A 9,743-nucleotide genomic window follows, 5' to 3' on the forward strand; every position below is an offset into this window, starting at 1 on the left:
AAGGTGAGATGTAAGTGGGGACACAGAAATGAATCATCTCAGTAATTATATATAATATTTATACACACACACCCCGAATTTTTAAGACTCTTTTTAAAAGAATTTTCTGACAATTTTGAATTGCACACAATTAAAAATTTCTTTTAACTTGTAATGTGTGACTTTTTCATATTCAGATACATCACAGTGCAAATAAAATTTATATTTTCTCCATAATTAGCTACTTAACCTTATCCAAATGTGTAATATATTTTTACTGATTCTGTGCCCATTTATCAATCTTACCCTGTAACAATGCATTTATTATTCTTATTCAGTTACACATATGAATCCCTTAAAAACTCTGAGGTTTTAAATGATATTCTTCTTTTATTCATCTGTGTGTTCTGAAGAGAACGCTAAAAAGAAATAGCCATTCAGGGCTCAATCAACATCAGTAAGACTGAGCACATCTTAAGCTTCTTATGTCTTACATCAATTTGAAAATCTTCACTTAAAACTTTATTTTCCCACTATATTTAAATTTGTTTCACTGGCATCAGAATCCAAACACTTTTCCAATCTTGGAATCTCTCATAGCCCTCCATTACCATGTTCATCAATTAATTCTGTTATTTTGTCTTTAACATATTGTTACCATCCATGCTATCATCTCTTCAAAATTCTCACGACTTCAGTTCACCATGTGTTTATATTTCATCTGAATTATTGTACTCATTTCTCTCTGACATCCATGCTTCTAGCCCGTCTCTTCCAATTGCATACACCCTACCAATGCCCCTTGAAAAATAAATTACTTCTCATGGTAGATTACTTGCCAAGACATTTGCAACAGTTTCTCTTATCCCTGTATGCAGCCCTTTTATAATGGGATATTACCACTCTTTTGTTTAGTGCTCTATTTTCCCAGTGCTTGAATCTGGGATCACGGTGTAACTTATTTTGATTAGAGGGAGGTAGCAGAAGTGATGTTTTGCAGTATCCAAGTTTAGAATTCTTGCACCTTCTGTTTTTGCTGTCTTGGAACACAATGCTACTCTATGAACAAGTTCAGACTAGCCTGCAGGAGCATAAAATCACAGGCAGCAGAGACGCACTGACCCAACCATGGCCTTCTAGACCAACCACCTTCCTTATAAGCCACCATTTCACTAAAGCTACAAAAATGATCACTCTTAAGACAACCAAAAGAACCACCCTGGACAAATTGAGCCCAAGACAAACTGCTCTCCAATACAGCCATGAGGAAATAAAATGGTTATTGCTTTAAACCATTAAGACATTAAGAACTGGTATGGTTTTTACTCAGAAACATAAGTGAAACAGAAATTGGTTCCAAGAAATGAGTGTTGTCTCAAGAAAAATCTAAAATTTGTGACATTGGCTTTGGGATTGGAGGCAAATAGATGCTGCTGGCCAAGCCTAGTTTGATATCCAGGTTGTCAATGAAGACCAGCAAAGGAACTTGTTGAAGGCTGGAGAAATGACAATTTGTGTCAAGTATTACTGAACAGTTGGCAAAAGCATTGTCTGTGATAACTTAGCACATAGAACCCACTTAAGGAACTATATAGAGAGAATGTGGAATATGTCACTGGGTGCTTCTATTGACAATAAAGTACTATAAGTGAGTGACAAGCTTAAAAAAAAAAAAGAAAACTTTCAGTTTTTTAGTAGAATGGAAAATAAATATGGGGGATTTAATATTTGCTAGTTTGGAAAATAAAATTGTTCTTATTTCTAGACCCTTCAGACTGCAAGAAATTTTCATAGTCAGAGTCTTTTTTACAAAGACCAAAACCTGGGTATGACTATGAAAAGCTTTATCAAGACCTAAAAACCATTTAAGATGGTGCCAAGTGGACATTCCAGCCAGGTGAAAGGCTTCTGAGAATATGTAGGATGTTGTTTCACAATACCCAGACACACTACACAAGGTAGAGAGAGCCAGTCTCTAATAAAATAATTGTGGATCTGACTTTTGACTAATAGAGCAACTTATAACCTGATACACAAAATGCCCTGTATTAGTCTGTTCTCACGCTGCTAATAAAGACATATGCCAGACTGTGCAATTTATAAAGGAAAGAGGTTTAATTGACTCACAGATCCACATGGCTGGGGAGTCCTCACAATCATGGTGGAAGGCAAAGGAGGAGCAAAGTCACATCTTACATGGTGGCAGGAAAGAGAGCTTATGCAGGGGAACTCCCATTTATAAAACCATCCGATTTCGTGAGACTTATTTACCAACACAAGAATAGTATGGGGGAAACTGCCTCTGTGATTCAATTATCTCCACCTGGCCCTGCCCTTGACACATGGGGATTATTAAATTCAAGGTGAGATTTGGGTGGGGACGCAGCCAAACCATATCATGCCCTCGGTGATTACAAGGGAGTCTTCCAAACTGGACTCCAAGGGAACCAAGAAATATTAAAAGGAAAAGGTTTTGGGTGCTCAAGCTTCTGTGAGTTGGACACAGTTTAAGTAAGCTTTTTAGCTTTGAATAAACGAAACACAGTCCATTTCTTATAAATACGAAACAGTGTATCAGAGAATACAGCAAAGATCCAGATGATTTGCTAAGAACCATGGAAGATATGTAAGGAACCACATCTGAGGATAATCACTTGATTCTCATCCAGGAGAACCCCCTATCCCTGCAATATGACCTTGCAATGGATGCCTGTTTGGATTTCAGAACTGCCATGCACCAGCTCACTGTCCTTGGGGAGCGCACTGCTGCCTTGTAAGAATCTCAGTTGCATCTGCAGACAAATGAGAAGACAAGGAGCAGAACAAAACAGACCAGGTTCATTTCCTTGGATCAACCAATAGAGCCATGGAGAGTTATGTGAGTGACCCTAGGCAAAAATTAAAAAAAAGAAAAAACAAAACAAATACTGAGTCCATCATAGATTACTGTGCCATAGAATTACAAACAGACAAAATAATTCTTGTTTTAAGTCACTTAACGTTTTAAAGTCTTTTGGATTTTTTTTATTTTGAGTTCTGGGACACATGTGCAGAACAAGCAGGTTTGTTACATACATATACATGTGCCATGGTGGTTTGCTGCACCTATCAACCTGTCATCTAGGTTTTAAATCTCGCATGCATCAGATGTCTGTCCCAATGATCTCCCTCCCCTTACCTCCCACCCCCCAATAGGCCCTGGGGTGTGATGTTCCCCTCCCTGTGTCCAGGTGTTCTCGTTGTTCCACTCCCTCTTAGGAGTGAGAACATGTGGTGTTTGGTTTTTTGTTCCTGTGTTAGTTTGCTGAGAATGATGGCTTCCAGCTTCATCTATGTCCCTGCAAAGGACATGAATTCATTCTTTTTATGGCTGCATAGTATTCCATGGTATATATGTGCCATATTTTCTTTATCCAGTCTATCATTGATGGGCATTTGGGTTGTTTCCAAGTCTTTGTTATTGTAAAGAGTAAACGTACATGTGCATGTGTCTTTATAGTAGAATTATTTACATTACCCTTGGGTATATACCCAGTAATGGGATTGCTGGGTCAAATGGTATTTCTGGTTCTAGATCCTTGAGGAATCGCCATACTGTCTTCCTCAATGATTGAACTAATTTGCACTTCCACCAATGGCATAAAAGCATTCCTGTTTTTCCACATTCTCACCAGCATCTGTTGTTTCCTGACTTTTTAATGATTACCATTCTAACTGGTGTGAGATGGTATCTCATTGTGTTTTTGATTTGCATTTCTCTAATGACCAGTGATGGTGAGCTTTTTTTCACATGTTTTTTAGCCACATATGTCTTCTTTTGAAAAGTGTCTGTTCATATCCTTTGCCCACTTTTTGATGGGATTGTTTTTTTTTTCTTGTAAGTTTGTTTAATCCTTGTAGATTCTGGATATTAGCTCTTTGTCAGATGGATAGATTACAAAAAATTTCTCCCATTCTGTAGGTTGCCTGTTCATTCTGATGATAGTTTCTTTTGCTATGCAGAAGCTCTTTAGTTTAATTAGATCCCATTTGTCAATTTTGGCTTTTGTTGCAATTGCTTTTGGTGTTTTAGTCATGAAATCTTTGCCCATACCTATGTCCTGAATAGTATTGCCTAGATTTTATTCAGGGGTTTTTGTGGTTTTAGGTTTTTCATTTAAATCTTTAATCCATCTGAGTTAATTTTTGTATAAGGTGTAAGGAAGGGGTCCAGTTTCTATTTTTTGAATACAGCTAGCCAGTTTCCCAGCACCATTTATTGAATAGGGAATCCTTTTCCCATTGCTTGTTTTTTTCAAGTTAGTTGAACATCGCATGGTTGTAGATGTGTGGTGGTTTTTTTTTTTTTTTTTTTGAGGTCTCTGTTCTGTTCTATTGGTTTATATATCTGCTTTGGTACCAGTACCATGCTGTGCTGGTAACTGTAGCCCTGTAATATAGTATTGGTCACTGCCAGAATTAATATTTCCTATATTTTCCTGTCCAATTATCAAAATATACCAGTTGGCTTTTCTTCAGAATAGAGCTAAATGTCCCATTACCCACAAGACCACTCTGACATTGGACATTTTCACTCATTCAGTGAAATACACCCCAACGTGTATATTGTCATTATTGTCTGCCTGATAAAACATATAATTTTGTTATGTGAATATCCAATTGGTTCAATTCATAACTTTTGAATTAGTGGCAATAAAATATCTATAATTTAACATGAGTATAAAAGAACTCTTTTGAGTTAAACCTACTACATTCTTCCTGTAACACAACTATATTTTCTTCAATTATATTTTTACCACATGCTGAGCACAATTCCTATTCTATTTCCATCATGTCATTAGATCTACTTTCCATTTAACTTTGATAATAACAAAAGAGTCATGTTCCTAGATTTCAAGTTCTCAGTCTTTCTATAGTACACATATTGAGAGGATTTTTGTAAGTCATCAGTTCTCTTAACTGTCTTTATATTGATGACATCTAAGCACTGCAAAGATAGTGAGGGAAGCACTAGTACTAGAACCTCTACCTTTTAAAATTACTATCTACTGCAGTTCATTGGTGTCCTTTTAGAAAGCCTCCTTAATCAAAACAATAAGTAACTTGCAGGCTGGTAAAAGCCACTTTCAACCAGCTAAATCATGACAATAAAAATAAATTCTCACATGGTTGGTGAAGTATACTGTTTATAGTAAGACAGATGCTTTCTCCAGCTTATTTGAAAAAAGAGCAGCATTTTTTGTTTGTTTCTATTGATGAGTGTATCCAACCGTAAAAGATGCATTTTCTTGGATTTACCATTTCCTTCTGATGATCATCACCAACACAGTGAACTGGGAAATGCAATTTCTAATTTGTATATTTTTGAGAGCAAATTAAAAACAAAGTTTGATCTGTTTTAGGGCATTAAGATAAAATGAAAACTACAGCTTATAAAAATACTTCATTAAGCAAAAAGATAGAAAATATAATCTACAAATAGTCACTGAAACTAGAAGCTTATCAGTAATCAGACTATATTACACAAGAGTAAATGAAGTAACTCTGCAGATTTTCAATCTGAGAATACCTAGCTGGAAGATAGCGTTTTAAACTGAGGCTGTTAACAACAGACTTTAAAGTGTAGCTACTACAAAGAGGTATTTTTGTGATTATCCCTTTGAAGTTGTGATCCAGCTATCAAACATTTTGAAGAGTATTGTTCATCTGTAAAATAGAATCATCTAAGGCAAAAACAGCAGGAAATTCAAACATCAATTCTAATTTTTTTTTTTCTGCTCAAACTTTAGACTATAGAAATAACAATTTTGTTGTCTGAATTCTTCCATCTCACCAATTCTCAGAAAAATATTATGCTTCAAGTAGAAATCACCAGGTATAATCATAAAGGGAAAAGTGTGTCAATATTTTCTTATAACGCTCAACTAAGACTTTTAACAGCAAAATTGTATTATTCATAGCAATGAATGGCGATTTGGGGAAAGATTACACAGAAAATCTGAACATAAGCTGAAAGCCATCTGTATCCATTCAAAATACTTTGGGTAATTATATGTATAAATTGTACACTAGCATTAATGTAATTTGCACATTGCCTATGAGGGGAGATAGTGTTTAATAATTGAAATGCAAATAATGACTTCGTCACAAAGTGGAATTATGTAATATCGTTAATTTATAGAGATGTGTGCGTGTTTGATAAGCAGTACACCTTTTCTTAGGAAAACCAAGTTCGTACTTAGAAAATCGGTGAGTCTGTTTCTATAAAATGCATTGGTACTTCATGTGGACTGCAGGAGAATATAGAGAATTAATACTACTATTATGTACCACTTTTTTTTTTTTAAGCAAATAAAGGCTTGTTTTATTTTAATGGCTGATCTGTGTAATCACGGAGGCCAGTGTGTACAGACTAAAGGGGAGCTTTTATTTATTGATCTCTTCCTCCTTGGACAAAGTCTTGATGATCTCCTTCTTCTCGGCCTGGAGGCGCTCTTCAGGGCAATTGCGTGCTTCTTGGTCATAGACCGGCTGGCCTCAGCCGGGTCAGCCAGGAGCTTCTTGTGGGCCTGGTCTGCCTTAGCTTGTGGCTGTGTTCCCTGAGAATCCACTTGTTTTTGAACACATTCCCCTTTACCTTCAGGTATAGGCTGTGATACATGTGGCAATCAGTCTTCTTAGATTCACAGTATCTTCTGAGCAGCAGGTGCAGAATCCTCATTCTCCTCATCCACGTGATCTTCTCTGGCATTCGGGCATTGCCTGTACCCTTTCGCTTACCTGTGCCCACGTTGTCTGCCCTCGCGGCCGGCCAAGGTGTTTCTCCGGCATTGAGCCTGGGAATGGACAGGCACAGGCTTAAGCTTGATCAGACCGTCTCTGATCAGCTTCCAGATCTGCTGAAGGGAGTTGGCAATGGCGATTTCGTTGGTCTCACTGGGGTCCAACCAGACCTTTTTGCCACAGCGGAGGACGCTAGAGGCGAGTCTCTTCTGAAGCCTGAGCATACTGATGGCGCCGGCCGCAGCAGCAAAAGGGACATCCCCCTTTCTAGCGATTTTAGTATCTCTGGCAACCAGAAATACTGTTTCTTAGACAGCTCTGAATACTTAACATTCGTGGATATAAAATAATTTTTATTTATTTTCGAATGCCCTAATATCTTACATGCATGGTCAGTCAAAATGAAGAAAACTGGTTTGAATAACCCAACTGGAGTTAAGAAGACATAACCAACAATCAAAGATTTTCTAGAAATAATAAAGCAGTAATTACAATATATGAGTGTAGGGGCAGCAAGACTCCACCTCTATCCTCTCGAGGTCTCGGCTGGGTCTGATAATTAAATTGACGTAAAACAGATTCACAGGAGAAAAGCATAGAAATTGATTTCATAGAAGTTTCATGTGGCATCAGCACCCTTATAAAGAAATAAAAACCCCACAGAAGCAGTTAGAGTCAGTTACCCATATAGTGAATTAAACAAAGAATGGTAAACTGAGAATTTGATAAGACACAGGGGCTTAGGACAGGCTCTTTACTTGGACAGACAAGGGTTAGTTTAACAAGATTCGTTGTTGTACAGAATTCTCTTGGCCTCACCTTTCCATCCTTGATGATAAGACCATTGCCTTTTTTCTAGTATAGGAAGGATACATTCTACGTAAGAACTTCATCTCTAACTTTTAAGACACAGAGCAAAGGTCAGAGTGATCCTCTTGTACCTGTTGTTTTTCAAATTCCTTTAATTTAAATAACCAGTAACCAAGGTGGCATACTTTTTATTAAATTTTTAAGTTTATAATTGACATAATAATTGTACATATTTATATGGTACACTGTAGCGTTTCTTTTCAGAAATATATATTGTATAATTCAAAGAGATATTAACTTTTATTTATTAATTTAGATTCAAGGGTAATACGTGCATGTTTGTTACAAGGGTCTATTGTATAATGACAGGGATTGGGCTACCAGTGTATCCGTCACTGGAATATTGAACATTTTACTGAATAAGTAATTTTTCAGCCTTCACTGTCTCCTCTACTCCCCATTTTTGGAGTTCCCAATGTCTATTATCTCCATCTTAATGTCCCTATGGACCCATGTTTAGCTCCTACTTATAGTGACAACATGCCATATAAGATTTTCTGCTTTTGAGTTAGTTCACCTAATATACTGTCCACCAGTTCCATCCATGGTGCTGCAAAATACATTATTTCATTCTTTTAGATGGCTGTACTGTCATAATGTAATGTTTTAATGCATGTATACATGGTATAATGATCAACTTTGGGTAATTATTGTATTCATCACTTTCAACATTTGTAATTTCTTTGTGATGACAACATGCAAAAACTTCTAGCTATCTTAAAATCTATAATACATACTTATTTGCTATAGCAGGTGGCATATTTTTACCTCCTTCATTGAGCAAAATGCAATATTCTGTTTTCCAGGATTTTCTACCAGTAATGTTGAAATACTAATATTCAGGAATGTGTTGTTAAAAAGTGAGGTATAAGTATCATTTCATCCACATTCCATAATCAAAAGCTCCACCTAAGAAAGATCCATGGTCCAAATGTTTCTTCATCTACTGGAGTCTTTCTAGGGATGATTACTAGAGGATGAGATTTTTGTCAAGATAAATCATCTTAGAGGAAAATGAGTCAAGCCCTAAGATAATGGTTCTGGCTCTGGAAGAATCAGAGAGGCTTGTGAAGGAATCTAGCCTAGAGGAAGAATTTAACCGAGTTGGAAGGATAGTATTGGAGTTAGAGTTACAAGACTCTCCTCTAATTCTCCCCACTTTGTTTCCCTTATCACACTCTGAAACCTCATATTATTTTCCATTTCTCTTCTCCCTGCAGTCATTCTAAATCCTCTAGAAGTAATAACGGGGGCCAAACTAGATCTGGAGAAATACAAGTTATTAATAAATATGGAAGCAATGTTTAACTTCACTAGCAACCTTAAAATCTTCAGATAATTTAAAAAGTGGGATTAAAATATATTCCAAAAAAATCAATTTTGTTTCCCTCTAATTTTAAAGGCAGTATAAAGCTCACTATTTAGGTCTAAAATATAGATGATTCAGATTTCAAGTATATTAGTGGAAAAACTTTATTACACCAACAACATACTTGCATTTTACTGTTATGAAAGGCATCATATACCAGAATAGCCACAACCATGTTATAAAAACTCCACTGAACTAAAACTAGTCAGCAATATAGTTAAACACATTTTGTAAGATTAGACAAACTTGTTTGTATACACAACTAATTCACAAAATTGTTTTCAGTATCAAGGAATAATAAGCAATGGCTTTGGGTTGTGTTATGTTAATCAAGAGTAAAAATTTTGAAAGTCTAAATGAGAAAAGAATCTCCGAGGTATCCAGTGCTCTAAAATGATTCAGTTCAGGAGTTCAAAAGGAGCAAGTAACTCAGCTCATCTTGCACTCTGTTTGCTCTTGTAATAGAAAGTAGATCACAAAAGGTTAGGTAACTTCTGTAAAATTTTCTCAGTATTCTGTGGACATAGAAGGAACAGAATTACTGTACAGTAATTGATGTGAAAATAAATAGAAGATGCCTTTATGTTTTAATGTTATGACTTTTGTGAGTTTTCTGAAAGTGTAGGAAATTTAAAAAAGAAAAAAAGCAAACCATCACCACATCTACAACAAACCTCCCTCGATGTATCTTCTCAAAGTTCTGAATATTGATAATATCCTATGTTAGTCAATGTAATAATGG

At 36.1% G+C, this 9,743-nt stretch overlaps 1 pseudogene; it reads right to left on the reverse strand.

Moving 5' to 3' along the window:
• Nucleotides 1–6,405: 6,405 nt before the first annotated feature.
• Nucleotides 6,406–7,001, reverse strand: LOC112625053 (annotated as a pseudogene).
• Between the last annotated feature and the right edge of the window lie 2,742 nt (nucleotides 7,002–9,743).

The sequence above is a fragment of the Theropithecus gelada genome, chromosome 5 (assembly GCF_003255815.1).
Source record: "Theropithecus gelada isolate Dixy chromosome 5, Tgel_1.0, whole genome shotgun sequence".
Lineage (NCBI taxonomy): Eukaryota > Metazoa > Chordata > Mammalia > Primates > Cercopithecidae > Theropithecus > Theropithecus gelada.